The sequence below is a fragment of the Nicotiana attenuata genome, unplaced genomic scaffold (assembly GCF_001879085.1).
Source record: "Nicotiana attenuata strain UT unplaced genomic scaffold, NIATTr2, whole genome shotgun sequence".
Lineage (NCBI taxonomy): Eukaryota > Viridiplantae > Streptophyta > Magnoliopsida > Solanales > Solanaceae > Nicotiana > Nicotiana attenuata.
In genome coordinates this window covers 303294-319840 of record NW_017670684.1, presented here as the reverse complement: position 1 = coordinate 319840, position 16547 = coordinate 303294, and positions in this window count along the sequence as shown.

Genomic DNA, 16547 nt, shown 5'->3' with positions numbered 1-16547 from the left:
GATGAAATGACTCATGTTGATGAAACTTCATTTTCTCAACCCCCCACATTTTATGATGTTCATGTCGGAGAACAATTAGATCATGAAACTTTACAAAGACAATTTGGCAATGATATTTTTTTTGAGGATGAAGAAAATGAGGAAGAAGAATTAGATGAAGAAGAATTAGATGAAACACCCACTAGTCCCGCAACACAAGCTCCAACTCAGAGTCAATCTCAGTCTGGAGCTTTACCCCCTGTACCCCCTGTAAGGGGTAAGCCTAAGGTTGAACGTCCCAAAACATCACTTGTATGGAAATTTTTTAAACATGATAAAGTCAATCATCGTGCTATCTGTGAAAAATGTAAGCAACAATTTGCACACTCAGTAAGTGGTGGGACGGGGGGTTTAACTAGACACTTAAGAAGTGCTCACAAAGATTTATGGATACAAGCTAACATAGAAGCCGGAAAAATTATAGATCCTACCATCAGTTCTGGCACTCCTAGTGGATCTGGTTCTAATCAAATTCAACAACAATTTGACCCTGCTTCTGGTCATGTTTTACGCAAATATAACAAAGATAGAGATCGTGAGAACTTAGCAAAAATGGTGGCTGTCTGTGGCTTACCTTTTACTTTTCCTTCTCACCCTGCTTTTGTGCATTATATACAAGAAACTTATAACCCTACTTTTCAAGGTTTTCCTAAGACCACGGTTAGAAATGATGTTTTTAAATTTCAAACTGAATATCTTCAGTATATTCGTTGTGTATTTTTTCACTTGGATTGTAAAGTGTCTATCACATCTGATATAGGTCGTAGTCCTAATGGTTGTGATTATTTAACTGTTACATGTCATTGGGTTGATCATCACTGGAACTTGCAAAAACGTATTATTGGTTATAAATTTGTTGATTCAAAATACACTGGAGCATATATTGCAACTACTGTTCTACAAATGCTTGATTTTTATGGACTCGTTAATAAAGTTCTAACTATCACCTTAGATAATGCTTCTGCTAACACAACCGCGGCAAATAGCTTAAAATCTAGACTTTATCCAATTAATCCAACAATTTTTCATGTTAGATGTGCATGCCATATTTTTAACTTGGTTGTAAAAGATGGTCTTAATTTATTTTCTGAGGCTTGTAGTAAAATACAACATGCTTGTGGCTATATTTTTCGTGCTCATAAACAAAGTAGAATTCGTGAATTTGCTCAACAATGTGCTAGTGCTGGCCTTCCATTTAGAAAAGTTCCAAAAGATGTTTGTACTAGGTGGAATTCTACTTATGAAATGCTTACAGTTGCTTATGATTATCGGGTGCCCATCCAAAAGGTATTTAATATGCATAATGCTTACCCTGTTGATCAAATTGTTGATTCTGATTGGGATGAGATCAGAGAGCTTACTAAATTTTAGAAAAATTTTATTATGCTACAAAACAATTTTCTGGTATATATTATCCTACTATTAAACAAATATTATGGTATATTTGTGGAATTTCTATTGTATTTGGTAAGTATAAAAAAAATCCAACTTATGACCAGCCATTAAAGAAATGATTTTAAAATTTAAAAAGTATTTTTTCCCTATTTCCGAAGTTTATTTAATTTCTACACTACTTAACCCATCTTTAAAACTAAGAGGTGCAAAGGGACTTGTTCGTAAAATTTATGAGAATTTAGAAATTCAAGAAAATGAACAACCATCTCTCGAAAACTGCCAAGCTAGCATATATTCTTATGCTAGATCAATGTTTGATAAATATAAATCTATGGATACAACTAGTACTGAAACTGCTCCTTCTACTTCTAAGTCTGGCGCAGAAGTTTTATGGGAAGATATGGATGATATAACAGGTTTTGATTCCTCTATTGATGATGAACTTGATTCTTATCTTAATCAAGGATTGGAAAATATTAAAGACGAAGAAGGCAAGGAACAACTTTTGTCATGGTGGAGGGAGCGTGGCAAGGCTTTTCCAACACTTTCAATTATGGCCCGAGATATCCTGGCTATTCAAGCATCATCAGTAGCATCGGAGAGTGCTTTTAGCGCGGCAAGATTTCAAATTGGAGATCATAGACATTCATTAGCGGAGGACAGTCTAGAGATTTCCGTCTTATTCAGAGATTGGATTAATTCAGAAAGAAGAAATCTTGGTTTTGAAAAACTAACCACTAGGGAAGAAGAAGAATACAATGAGATACTTACCACTGGGAGCGATGACGGCATGGAGCTCATGGAACATCAATCAACATTGCCAATTCCAGTAGAATGTCCAAGAGATATTATTGATAAGTTACAAAGAAGCTATATAGGAGCTTACAAATATTAGTATGATAATTTGTAATTGGCTACTAAGAGGCCTAGTTCAAACAGAACCCTTCCTAGAAGGTGGCTGCGTAGAATAGGTGCTCTTCAAAAGAATTATATTTGTATTTGAGATTTGAAAGTTCTATTAATAAAATAAAAGGCTCTAAGCGATGAATTATTTTTATGAATTGTCTTAGTTACTTAATAGTTAATACTTTAAAATTATATTAAATAAATTATAACTCTATTATAAATTTATATTTACTAGATTATTTCATTACAAGTCTTTTGTTTTAATATTTTACAATTCTTTACTTAGTTTTCTAATTTTCTTTTTAACATACTAACATAGTAACATTTAAGTTTATTAAATAAGTCAAAAATCTAGCCGTTGCAAACTTTAAAAACATAGTAATTTTCAAAAAACTAGACGTTTTTTTATATAAAAAAAATACACTTAAGGCCCACGAACCCGTCCCGTCCCGTCCCGTTCCGTCCCGTCCCATCCCGTCCCATCCCGTTTGTTAGTGGGACGGGATGGGACGACCGTTTCGTCCCGTTTGTCCCGTCCCGTTTCGTCCCGTCCCGCCACCGTCCCGCTTAAATGTCGTCCCGTCCCGTCCCTTCCCGTTAATTTCGTCCCGTCCCGTCCCGTCCCGTCCCGTTGGACAGCCATACCTGGTGCCAACTGAAGCTGCTATCCTCAGTCTTGGTTTCCACTAGCTTCATCTTTCATCTGCCTCCGGTTCCACGTGTCACGCTATCATTCGAGTATCTAATATATTTTGATTGTTTCCTATACAGATAGTCCCCCTGCTTTCTAGTGGCACATCTTTGTGTTATCAGGAAGTTGGTGAAGATTCCTTTCTTGGCGTAAAATTTTTCGAACCCTTCTGAAAAGTTTCTGACGCTTGATAAGATGCACGTCTCCTCGCATTTAATACCTCGATCACGGTTACTCTATGATTTAGTAATATTTTCTCCGATTCTCAAGGTAATCATGGCCACGATTTTAGCCGCCTATACTTTTACTTATACTCCTCATTCTTCTTCTTCCATTTCTAATAGTTTCATAAATTCTCTCAGCCTCTTTGCATTTAACTCCCTTCTGCTTTCATCTCTCCTTGTTCATCTTCCAAAAACTCTACCATCTCCTTCTTATTATGGCTTCTTATACTAATTCTACAAAGAACTCTCGTCTTTTTTCGGTTGGGGGTCTGAAGAGGATCAAAGATAAAGAGGTCGATGTTGATGTCGATCCTCCCACGGTGAGCACCATCATCCCCAAACATCTCAACACTGCCAAGGACTTCGAAGAGAAGTTTCCCACGTCAAACCCTCGAACTTGGGTTGTTGGTAAATATCTTTCTTCTAATTGCCCTTCCAGTATTCCTGCAGTGAAGGAGGACTGTGATTGCCATGCTCTAAACATCATTGCCCCTGATCTGGTGGAGTGAGTAGCCTTCACTAAGAAGGCTTTCACGTACCCCTTCACTTTGGGTCTATTTTTTTTGAGCGAGGGGCTTGACCCCGTGATTTTGGAATTGTGCCACAGGTACCAGGTCTGTTTGGATCAGGTGGGCCCTTCGGTGTGGGAATAGTGGCATGTCTGCGGTGGCTGTGCCTGGAAACGAAGGAGCCTCTCACCTTGGCTCATATAATGAACCTCTACTCCCCCAAATTCTTCTGTGGGGGAGAAATAACGTTCAGCAAGTGTGGCCACCATACTTTGCTTACCATCATGGATGCGACAATGATCGTGGATAGATGGAGCGGTTTGTCGTCATTGCTACCAAGGATATCATCCCATCCACAACTTCATCCTTCCCCGAATCTTGGAATCGTTCACGTAAGTTTAAAGTTTATTTCTTTCTCAGAAGATATGTTGTTTCACATCATTGCTAACCCTTATTCTTTCCTTATTTCAGCAGCTCGGTGGATACCATCAAGAAGGTCTGGACTGGTGGGTTCAGAAGATTCTAGACATCACTGCGCCAGAGACCCGCGGTTGGAAGGAATTGGACCCCAAATATGGGTGGAGGGCCAAGAACCACGATAAACTGACTCTATCTTCATTCCACCTTTATACATAAGAAAACTAGCTAACTTTACCTTTTTGTCTGATTCAGGTCTCCCGCAGAGTTCTGTTTTCATCCCTGAGGAGGATGTTTTGGTCGACCATGCAGAGGCTGCGAGATTGTCGAAGGAGGCTCTTACCTGGACAGATGCCCTCGGGTTTGCTTCTGGTGCAGGTGCTTCCTCTAGGAGTCCCCGGCCAGAGAACAAGCAACCAAAAAGAAGGCGTTCTTTCTCGGCCGAGGGTAAAAATAAGAAAGTGAAGAAAACCATGCCTGAACCAGCCACATCCATTGTGGTTATTGATGATGATGGGAAAGTCAGTGAGGAAAGAGCTTCCCTATAAAGGAGTCAACGGTCTTCATCAGCTCAATAGAATACTTAATTTGGAGAGCTTGAAACCCCAACCGAGGGCGAGCTCTTTGAAAAAATGAATTTAGTGGAGAATAATGATTCTCTCTTTCCGATCCCAATTGTTGCTTCCGGTCCTATGAGGTCGGATACTAGGTCTCTTCTTCCTTCGGTTGGTGAGCAACCAACAAACAACATTGCCCCTGTCGCAGCTGCTTCAACACCATCAGCTTCATCTCCCTCCACAATAGTTATACCTTCATCACCAGCAACTATTACATCGCTTCCCCCGACCGCAGACGCCCCAGAGGAAGATGTCCCTCCTCCCCAGTCCCCTGGCCATGGGTTAGGGGCATAATTATTCACCTCCTACTGCAGACCCCCAAGGGAGGAGGAACATCCCTCTCTCGGTCTCGAAGGAGTGTCACCTGCTCTCCAAGCTAGTGAATCTTGCTAACTATCTAAAGTTGTTGGCTTCAGAAAAAGATAAGAAGAAAATACACTCTCTTTCGGGGTAGTGTTTGTTGAATAATGCCATGCACAATGCAACGATGGTACCGAACTTGTTCTTTTACTGCTTGTTTCTACTTGACTTGTTATGATAAGGTTTCTAAGTTTGGTATTTGCTTGGCAGGATAACTTCCTTTCTTCCGAGGGCCTTCAGAGATTGATCCTCGACAAAGAGGGACTTAAGTCCGAGCGGGATCAACTGTTGGCCGATAGGAATCAACTTGTCACGCGCCTCATGGTGCTAGAGGCAAAGGCTGCTGAAGCAGTGGAGCTTGAGGCCAGGTTGCAACAGAGTGAGCACGATATGATGGCTCACAGCCAAGAAACCACTTAGCTACATGCACAACTTCAGGATGCAAAGGCTAAGTGGTCTGAGTCTCAGGATGCTACTCTTGCTGCTATCGAGCGTGAGTCTGCCTCCATCAAACGAGCAAATAATTTGGAGGCAACTTTGAAGGTTGCTGCTACCGAGGAGAAGCGCGCCCGGGCGGAAGAGAGCTATAAGAAGATCATGGAGTATAATAGGGTTCATATAACCACATTCCGTGATCTCGACCTTAGCCTTAGTGGCATGAGGTCCGAGCGAGATGTCCTTTTGACCGATTGATATGCTTAAAGCAAAACTTAAGCAGATTATCTTATCATTGAAGAAACACATTCTATGTACCATATGAGGAGGAAAACCTTGGAAGAGGCCAAAGCAGGCGTTATTAATATCGACGATGAGATCGCCAAGCCCCGAACGCTGGAGTTAACTGCTCGAGAACGCCTCCTAGCTCAGCCTGACGCAACTGACTCTTCTAGCTCTAGTTTGGAGTTCTCAAGAACCGAGGAGGAACTTGAAGAGAATAATGATGAATGCTAAGGTCCTATAGATGGCAGATCCGCCTGCTTCTCCCGGGGCCGTAGATGTTTCTCTTCCCCCAAGTTCTGGTAGTGATGTAGTTTAGCCTTTTTTCTTTCTTTTCTTTTGTTGTTTTCCTTTCATATTTTTGTACTTATGCTATTTGGAATATTCAATAAACAAAAAGACTTTTGTCTAAGTATTGCGCAAAGTTCATTCTTTTTGCGTAGAATTAAGTAAGGCTTTGGGTATGTTTTCTTCCGATAGCCTTTGGGTTTCGGGCATAAATTCTTTCGAAACTAACCCTTTACTATGAGGGTTTCATAAAAGAGGGCCCTCTTATGTTTACGACGCTCTTGAAGAGGATGTCTCATATTTATTTCGGCACTAGTATTTGAAGTACTTATTTAACTTCCAAATGATTTCATCGTTTGGATAAGAAACAAGATAAAAATAAAAGGACTTTATTTTATTCCGCCTATCTTCAAAAGTACATAAGCATTTGTTTGCTGAAAGGAAAAAACTGCCAATACATATGACTAATTTGTACAACTTGTTTCTATGAGGCTATCTATGCAGTCCCCAATCCCGATAAGACAATATTGTTCTCGGGTCTCGCAGTTCTAATTTTCGTGGCAATCAGGTTGTCGTTGCCGTTTTCTCATAATATTCCCCCCAGTGTTCCAATGCGAAGAATGCAAATTGGAACACTGAAAGTCTTACTTCTTTGAGGAAAAACACTAGTGAACGGTTAAATAACCTTTGGTCCAATGGCAAGTTTTTCTTCCCTAGGAATTTTCCACCAAGCCAAGACTATTTAACCATCCCGTAGTGGTTTGTCGTTTTAATGCCTTGTTATTTAAAGGTCTAAACTCTGTTGATGAAGTTTTCTTCGTAGTATGCTTTTCGTTGCTGTATCGTTACAAACCTTGCCAGAAAAAATCAATTGGGACAAAAACTAGGCGAAGGGAAAAAGAGTACAACATATACTTTCAGTACAAGTAGGATCCTTCAGCGGTAATACCTTTTGAGGTGAGTCACGTTCCAGTTGCTCGGCAATTTGACTCCATCTTGGTTCTCTAGTTGGTATGACCCTTTCCCGGTCACATCTAAAACCCGATAGGGCTATTCCCATGTCGGACTCGGCTTTCTCGCGTTGAGCTCCCGGGTATTCTGAGTCACTTTCCTCAAAACCAAATCGCCCATTTTAAAGTAACAGGGATTGGACCTCCGGTTATAGTATCTTTCCATTCTTTATTTTTGGGCCACCATCCTTATGTGTGCCAAGTCCCTTCGTTCGTCGAGCAACTTCAGTTTGACCAGCAATGCTTCATTATTCGCTTCTTCATCTGCCTGAAAGTATCGCAAAGTCGGTTCGCATACTTCCACCGGGATCAGAGCTTTTGCACCGTATACGAGGGAGAAGGGTGTCTTTCCACTGCTCGACTTGGCCGTCGCCCAGTATGCCCACAACACTCCTGGTAACTCTTTGGGCCACTTGCCTTTGGCTGCTTCCAACCTTTTTTGAGGTTTTGAATAATCACCTTATTAGTTGATTTTGCCTTCCCATTTGCGCTCGGATGGTATGGTGAAGATGTGATTCTTTTAATTTTCAGGTCTTCAAGAAATTTTGTGATCTTAGAGCATATGAACTGTGGCCCGTTGTCACAGGAAATCCTTCGGTATTCTGAACCGACAAATTATGTTTTCCATAGGAAATAGACCACTTTGAGCTCACCAATCTTTTGGTAGGGACCTGTCTGAACCGATTTAGTGAAGTAACGATTACTATTAAAAGAAATCTTACCTTCCTGGGAGCCGGTGGCAGCGGCCCGACTATATCATCCCCCATTTCATGAATGGCCATGGGGATAATATCGAATGCAACCGTTCTGCCGGTTGGTGCACCAATGGTGTATGGCATTGACACTTATCGCATTTCTGAACGAATGTCTTCGCATCTTGTTCCATTCGAGGCCTATAGTATCCTGCTCTGACTAATGTTAGCACCAATGAGTCTGCACTGGAATGATTCCCGTAGATCCCTTCATGAACCTCTCTCATGACGTAATCTGCTTTCGAGGCTCCTAAACACCGAGCCAACGGGCCTCGGAATGACCTTCTATATAGCTGCCCCCAGAAGCTGTACCGAGCTACTTTAGTGTGGAGTCCTGGGATGCCTTTGGGTCTTCCGGCAGCTTGCCATTCTGAAGGTAATCGATAATCTCATTCGTCCAATCCCTGACTAGGTTGGATCTATTTACTTTGCAATAATCGTCTACTACTAGTACCGAATGCATGAGCTATACGAAAGTACCAAAATCTGATCCCTTCATCTGTGTGGACGACCCCAAGTTGGCCAATGCATCTGCTTCGACGGTTTCTTCTCTCGGGATATGGATGATCGACCACTTCCTGAACCGCATGAGCAAAGTTTGAACTTTAATCATATACTATTGTATGTGTTCCTCCTTTGTGTCAAAGATCTCATAAACTTGGTTTACCACCAGCTGCGAATCACATTTGATTTCTATGACCTCGGAGCCAAGTCTCTGAGCCAATTCGAGTTCTGCAATCAATGCCTCATACTCGACTTCAGTATTAGTCAAAGGAACAGTTTTTATGGCCTACCTCAGGGTTTTTCTCGAAGGCGTGATTAGGACCACCCCAAGCTCGGACCCTTTCACATTGGAATCTCCATCCGTGAACAAGGTCCAAACTCCTAACTTCATTTTTGATACAATCACCGCTTCTTTTGTGGCTAAAAGCAGTAGCCCAGGACTGAAATCAGCCAGGAAGTCGGCCAAAACTTGTGATTTGATCGCAGAATTGGGCTTATACTCGATATTAGATTCACTAATTTCAACTGCCCATTTGACCAGCCAACCCGACAACTCAGGTTTGTGGAGGACATTCCACAGGGGAAAGGTTGTCACTACGGCTATAGGGCGACACTTAAAATAAGGCCTACGCTTTTGAGAGGCTACGAGAGTTATGGCCAATTGTTTTAGGTGCGAATAACGAGTTACTGCTCCTAAAAAATTTTTGCTAACATAATAGATAGGGGATTGTGTACCTTCATCCTCCCGGACTAGACCGAGCACTTACCGCTACCTCCAAGACCGCTATGTATATTAGCAACTATTCGTCTTCCTTCAATTTTGATAGTAACGGAGGACTCGATAGATACCGTTTCAGGTCTTTTAGGGCATGTTGTCATTCTGGAGTCCATTCAAAGTTGTTCTTATTCTTCAGAAGAGATGATAGTTTTTCAAAGACCGAGAAATAAGCCTGCTTAGAGCGGCCAGTCTTCCAGTTAGCTGGTCTGGAATGTCCTCGATGGCTTTGATCTTATCGGTATTGACTTTGATCCCCCTTTGTGACACTAGAAAACCCAAAAATTTACCGGAGCTATCTCTGAACGCACATGTGCGGGAGACAACTCCTGATGACGTTGAGGATGAGCATTTTACGGAAATAGTAAGGATCTTGAGAGAGCAGCAAAAGGCCATCATTGGACATCTCTCAAGAAAGTCCATGCCGGAATCAAAGCAGGCATGGGGGCAGTATCCCCGAAATGTGAGGGATATAGAATTTTTCTTAGAGGTGCTTTAAATGGTCGCCTGCATTCGAAGACTTGACCAGCATATCATCTATATATACTTTTATTGTTTAACCTATTTGTTTTTCGAACATCTTGTTCACAAGCCTTTGATAAGTGGCTCCGGCGTTTGAGCCGAAGGGCATCACATTATAACAATATGTGCCAAAGTTCATTATGAACGAAGTTTTTTCCCGATCTTCCGGGTTCATCTTAATTTCATTGTGTCCGGAATAGGCATCAAGGAAACTCATTAGCTCGATCGATGTTTGGCAGTAGGAACAAGTCTTTCGGGCACGCCTTATTCAAGTCCTTATAATCTACACACATTCAAAATTTATTATTCTTTTTCGGAACTATAACTACATTGGCTAGCCAATAGGGATACTTTACTTCCTGGATTGAGACGAACTCAAGTAATCGAGTTACCTCTTTTTTGACAAACTTGTTTTCTGATCTCGGCTATCGGGCGCTTTTTCTGCCTTACCAATGGGACGCTTGGATCCATGCTTAGCTTGTGCACGACCAACTTTAGCGGATACCTGTCATATATGCGTGCGACCATGCAAAACAATCAACGTTAATTTTAAGGAAATCAATAAATCCTGACCTGAGCTCAGGGTTGAGTCCTGTCCCCAAGTGAAATTTTCTCTCTAAGAACTTTTCGAACAAAACCACTTTTTCGAGTTCTTCCGCCGTGGACTTGGTCGCGTCCATTTGTTCCGGTACCTGAAAATATCTTGGTACTTGATAGGGTTCTGATGACTCCTCCCTTTTGTCATCTTCTCTCAATTTGGGAGCAGGCTGATAACTAGGGATTTTGATACATTTTATACTCCTCATTGCTTATGTTTTGATTAGAAATTTGTACAAAATAGTCCCAAAAAGGCTCACAAGTTGTGCTTGATTGCAGATTTGATCAACAAGGTGACAAGATGTCAAAGATCAGCTCAAAAGGAGTGAAACTTGCACAAGTATCAAAGCAAGACAAAGCTCAGGCAAAACAAGGCAAGTGCGGTCGCACACCATTCTGTGCGGTCCGCACAAGTGAGGTTTAGAGAGTATGAAACTCAGGCAATGCAGCCGCATGGGATTTAATGCGGTCCGCACTGAAGTTACTGCGGCCGCACTTAATGTAGTGCGGTCCGCGCAACCAAGAATCAGAGAGTTGCTATTTTCGGAGATTGAAGCCAATGCGGTCTGCGCTCCATTTCATGTGGACCGCACTAAAAGTCATCACGGACGCAGTCCATTCTTTGCGATCCGCATTGCCCAAGTTTAGAGAGCAGTTTTGTCAAGCTCAAAGCCCTAGTGCGGCCGCACGCGATTTTGTGCGGTCCGTAACCCCGCAGGGGTATTTTTGTCCAGACATTTCAGCTTAGTATAAATAACTTCTTTTCCATATTTAGGTTAAGCAGATAGTGAGTACTGAGAGTTGCCCTCGTGGGTTCGAATATTTTAGCTATTTTGGGCAATTTTATCTTCATTTCAATATTGAATCTTCTGGTTTATCTTAGAAATTAATTAATATGAGTTTTTCTTTATCTATTTCTTTGTTTCTTTCTCTAATTATGAGTAGCTAGACCCATCAGCTAGGGTTGTGGCTCAACCCAAGTGTGGGTAATTGATGGGTCTTGTATTTTAGAGCTTGATTGACTATGGGTGTTTGATATTTGGGCTAATTCCATGTTTAATTGCTAAATTAGTGGCTGCAAACACTAGTTTGTGTTTAGTTGACTTTTGCTCTTCTTGAGAAAGAGAGACTAAGTCTCTAGAATTAGTCCAACAAGGAATTGGGGGCGTACTCAAGAGAATTGATAGCCCCAATTAAAGGGTTAAACCGAGAGATTGTAATACCCGACTTGATCCTCAATTGCTTGTGCATATTCGCATACCCAATTGGTCTTGAGAAAGTCAATTCGGGCAAAATCACTCGAATTACCGAGAGGTATAGAGTGAGTAGAATCGAGCAATGGTTATATCATACTCCCCAAATGTGTCAATCTAGCTTTAGACTCAAGATTCCGTTAATTGACCACCTAGGCGAAAGTCACTACCCTAGTGCCCTTTAATCATTTGAACAACTTGCAATAGTTTAATCCTAGCTTATAGTAGTTTAATTGAGCATTGTAGTTTATAGAATTAGAATCATAATTAAAACCCAAAAATGTGTAGAAGTGCAATTTGGAGCAAATACACAACTCCACTTTAGATAGACACCCAACTCCAATATCTAGCTCTCTGTGGAATTCGATCCCAACCCTAAATCAGGTAAAAGCTGCTTCGACCTCTCTCTCTACTTAATAGTAGTGGAGGGTTGGACGTGATCAACTTTTTGGCGCCGTTGCTGGGGAGCTAACGGTTTTGTCTATCTATCTAAATAAATTTGTGTTTTGTTCTTCTTTCCTTCTTTGTTACTAATTTGTTTGTGTCGATACTTCAGGTACAAAATGGCATTAATGCTAATGACCCTCTTGGAAACGTGAATGCGGGGGAGGAGGTAGATTGCAATGGAGAGGATGAGGTGCCTCTTGTACCTCAAGGACAATGTAGAGGCCGCCAGGCCAATGCAAATGAGAACGTCCCAGACCCTCCTCCGCCACCTCCAAGAGTGGCTCCTAGAGTTCTTCCCAACCAAGGCTATGCAAGTGCAATTGTTCCACCTCGGATCCGGGCGGGAAATTTTCAAATAACCAACGTGATGCTGACATTGTTGGAGCAGCGTGGGTACTTCACGGGCGCTGCCACTCAAAATGCTTACAATCATCTCAAGGGGTTCGTGGATACCTGTTGGGGGAGCAAGCAAACCAATGTGTCCGAGGATGCACTTCAATTGAGGCTTTTCCCATTCTCACTTAGAGGGAAAGCATTGGATTGGCTTGAGCGAGTTCCCAACCATTCCATCACAACTTGGGATGAGTTGGAGGATAAGTTCATTGCCAAATTTTTCTCACCGGGGCACATGGCAGCACTACGGGATGAGATCTTAGCCTTCAAGCAGGAGCCCACCGAACTATTGTACGAGATTTGGGAGCGATATAGAATTATGGTAAAGGAATGCCCCAATAATGATATGACCGAGGCTATGATACAACAAACTTTCTATCGGGGCATCAATATAATGAATCAGTGCATAGGGAACCAATTGGCTGGGGGAAATTTCATGAAGCTGCCTTATGATGAAGCTTGTGCTATTCTTGATGAAATGGCTGACACATCCTCCGCTTGGCAAAGTAGAGCCAATGTACCACAGGGCAACCCCACGGTCACTTATTTGCACAAAGAACTACATGACCATGGACAGGCTATAGCAGAATTTACAACAACAATGAACCAATTAGCAAAGGCACAGTTACAACAAGTTCAGAATCCTCGCCAAGTGAATGCCATGGAGGGTGTTAACATGATTGTGAACAATAGAAGACAGAGAGGTCAACAAAACCAAGGGAATTCGGATCAATTTGACAATGATTGCGGTGGATTTCAAGATGATTTTTATGATGGGCAGAACGAAAAGGTGCAATATGTGAATAATTACCAAGGTCAAATAGGAAATCTGTCTAACCAACAACAACAGTGGAAATCCCATGGCAATTGGGGTAACCAACAACAAGGCAACAATAATTGGAACAATAAACAACAAGGGAACAACAATTGGGGAAATCAAAATAACAATCGGAATAATCAGAGAAACTGGGGCAACAACAACAATTGGGGTGGAAACAACAACAACCAGGGTGGATGGAATAATAACCAAGGAAATCAGGGGCAAGGCTTTCAAAGGCCCCCAATGTACCACCAATCGAGCAACCCACCACCTTTTCCATCCCAGGGTCCTAGTTCTTCCAACAACGAAATAGGTAGAATTGAAATGATGTTTGAACAGATGATGAAAAAGAATGTTGACTCCGATGCGCAATTTGCTTCTCACAACACTTCAATTAGGAATTTGGAGGTCCAGCTAGGCCAAATCTCACAGTCTTTGAATACTCGCCCTAAGGAGGCTCTACCAAGTGATACGATAGTAAACCCGAAGGGTGGGAACAATCATGTTATGGCAGTAACTACACGGAGTGGAAGAGGCGGTGATGTGAATGCCTCCAAACAAAAGCAAGTTCTAGGTGATGAAGTTGAGTTGCAAGAAGATGAAGTTCCTTTGATGGTTGAAAATATGGGTGATGAGAATGTGAATCAAGAAGTAAGGATTGATATTCAAGATGCCGAGGTGGAAACACAAAATGATGTGAACCCGTCTAGGGAACACGTCATAGACATGCTGGTGCCGGTTGTGCCAAAAGCCAAGGCACCCTTGCCTAGGCCACCTCCCCCTTATCCTTAGAGGCTAGCCAAGCAGAAAAATGAGAATCAAGTCAAAAATTTAATGTGCCTCTGGTGGAGGCTTTAGAGCAGATGCCTGGCTTTCATGAAAGATTTGGTGACAAAGAAAAGATCCATGGACTGTGAAACTATCAAGATGACCCACCAACTTAGTGCTATAGTACATTCAATGGCTCCGAAGTTAGAGGATCCCGGTGCTTTCACTATCCTTTGCACTATAGGGAGTGCAGACTTTGCTAAAGTTTTATGTGATCTAGGGGCAAGCATCAACTTGATGCCCTACTCAGTTTTCAAGACTTTGGGTATTGGTCCACCGAGGCCAACTTCTATGAGATTACAAATGGCAGATAGATCAATGAAGCGACCATTGGGTATTGTAGATGATGTGCTCGTCCGGGTGGACAAATTTATCTTGCCAACTGATTTTGTGATCTTGGATTGCGAGGTAGATTATGAGGTCCTGATCACATTGGGGAGACCTTTCCTTGCTACGGGGAAGGCTCTAGTAGATGTGGAAGCAGGGGAACTCACTTTCAGGGTGGGTGATGAAAAGGTCGTTTTTCATGTGTGCAAGTCAATGGAGCAGCCCAATTGTACAGAAGTGTGCTCATTTGTGGATCTTGTCACGGCTGTGATAATTGATGATACTAGTACAGTGATCAATGTGGAGGACCCTTTGGAGGCCGTATTGTTGAATCTTGATGTCAATGATGATGAGGGCCGAGTGGAGTGCGTGAATGCTTTACATGGAATGGGCTCTTATTCTTATGAGCCTAGGAAACTCTCTTTGGATCTTGAAAATAGAAAGACCCCTCCAACAAAGCCTTAAATTGAGGAACCTCCGGTGTTAGAGTTGAAGCCATTGCCTCCACACCTCATGTATGAATTCTTAGGCCCTAATTCAACTTTACCAGTTATTCTTCCTCTTGTCTTACTAACATGCAGGTAGATGCCACATTGGCGGTGCTCAAAAAGCGGAAAAAGGCAATTGGATGGACTTTAGCTGATATTTGGGGAATAAGTCCCGCATTCTGTATGCACAAGATTATTCTGGAAGATGATGCAAAACCCTCCTTGGAACATCAAATGAGGCTGAACGAGGCAATGCAAGAAGTTGTGAAAAAGGAGGTGATCAAGTGGTTAGATGCCGGAGTGGTGTATCCTATCTCTGACAGCTCGTGGACTTCACTGGTGCAGTGTGTGCCAAAAAAGGGTGGTATGACCGTGGTGACCAATTCTAATACTTATCCCAACCCGGACAGTGACCGGATAGAGGGTGTCCATGGACTACCGCAAGCTGAACAAGGTGACCCGCAAGGATCATTTCCCATTGCCTTTCCTTGACCAATTCTTGATCGTCTTGCTGGGCGTGCCTTCAATTGTTTCTTGGATGGGTATTCAGGGTATAATCAAATTTTGATAGCTCCAGAGGATCAGGAGAAGACAACCATTACATGTCCATATGGCACCTTTGCTTTTTCTCGAATGCCCTTTGGGTTGTGCAATGCACCGACAATATTCCAACGGTGTATGATGGCCATTTTCACCGATATGGTGGAAGATATTTTGGAGGTGTTCATGGACGACTTCAGTATTGTGGGTGATTCATTCGATGAATGTCTGAAAAATCTGGATAGAGTATTGGCCCGGTGTGAAGACCCCAATCTTGTGCTACATTGGGAAAAATGCCACTTCATGGTGGAGGAGGGCGTAGTGTTGGGTCAAAAAATTTCAAAGAGTGGTACTGAGGTTAACAAAGCCAAAATTGAGGTGATTTCAAGACTTCCTCCCCCCACTTCTGTCAAGGGAGTTAGAAGTTTTCTTGGGCATGCGGGGTTCTACCGGCGATTTATTAAGGACTTTTCGAAGGTAGTGAATCCTTTGTGCAAGCTGCTAGAAAAAGATGCCAAGTTTGTGTTTGATGAAGGATGTATGCAGGCCTTTGAACTTCTCAAGCATAAGTTGACCACCACCCCGATCATTACCGCATCCAATTAGAGCTTGCCTTTCGAGCTCATGTGCGACGCGAGTGATGTTGGGGTTGGGGCAGTTTTGGGTCAAAGAGTGAACAAAATGTTTCATCCGATGTACTATGTGAGCAAGACAATGAATGAGGCTAAAAGGAACTACACGGTAACTGAGAAAGAGCTGTTGGCTATTGTGTTCGCAATGGAAAAGTTTCGGCCATATCTTATGGCAGCCAAAGTCATAGTGCACACCGATCATGCAGCTCTTAGGTATTTGATGACAAATAAAGACTCCAAAGCTAGACTGATGCAATGGGTCTTATTACTTCAAGAGTTTGATTTAGAAATTGTAGACCGAAAAGGTAGTGAAAACCAAGTGGCGGATCACTTGTCCCGCTTGGAGGAGGAAGGAAGGTCGTGTGATGGCCTAGAGATCAATGATATATTTCCTGATGAGCATCTACTTTCTGTGTCGATGAGTGATATGCCATGGTTTGCGGATGTTGCTAATTTCCTTGTGACTGGCATCATCCCGTGTGAGCTCTCTTCTAAC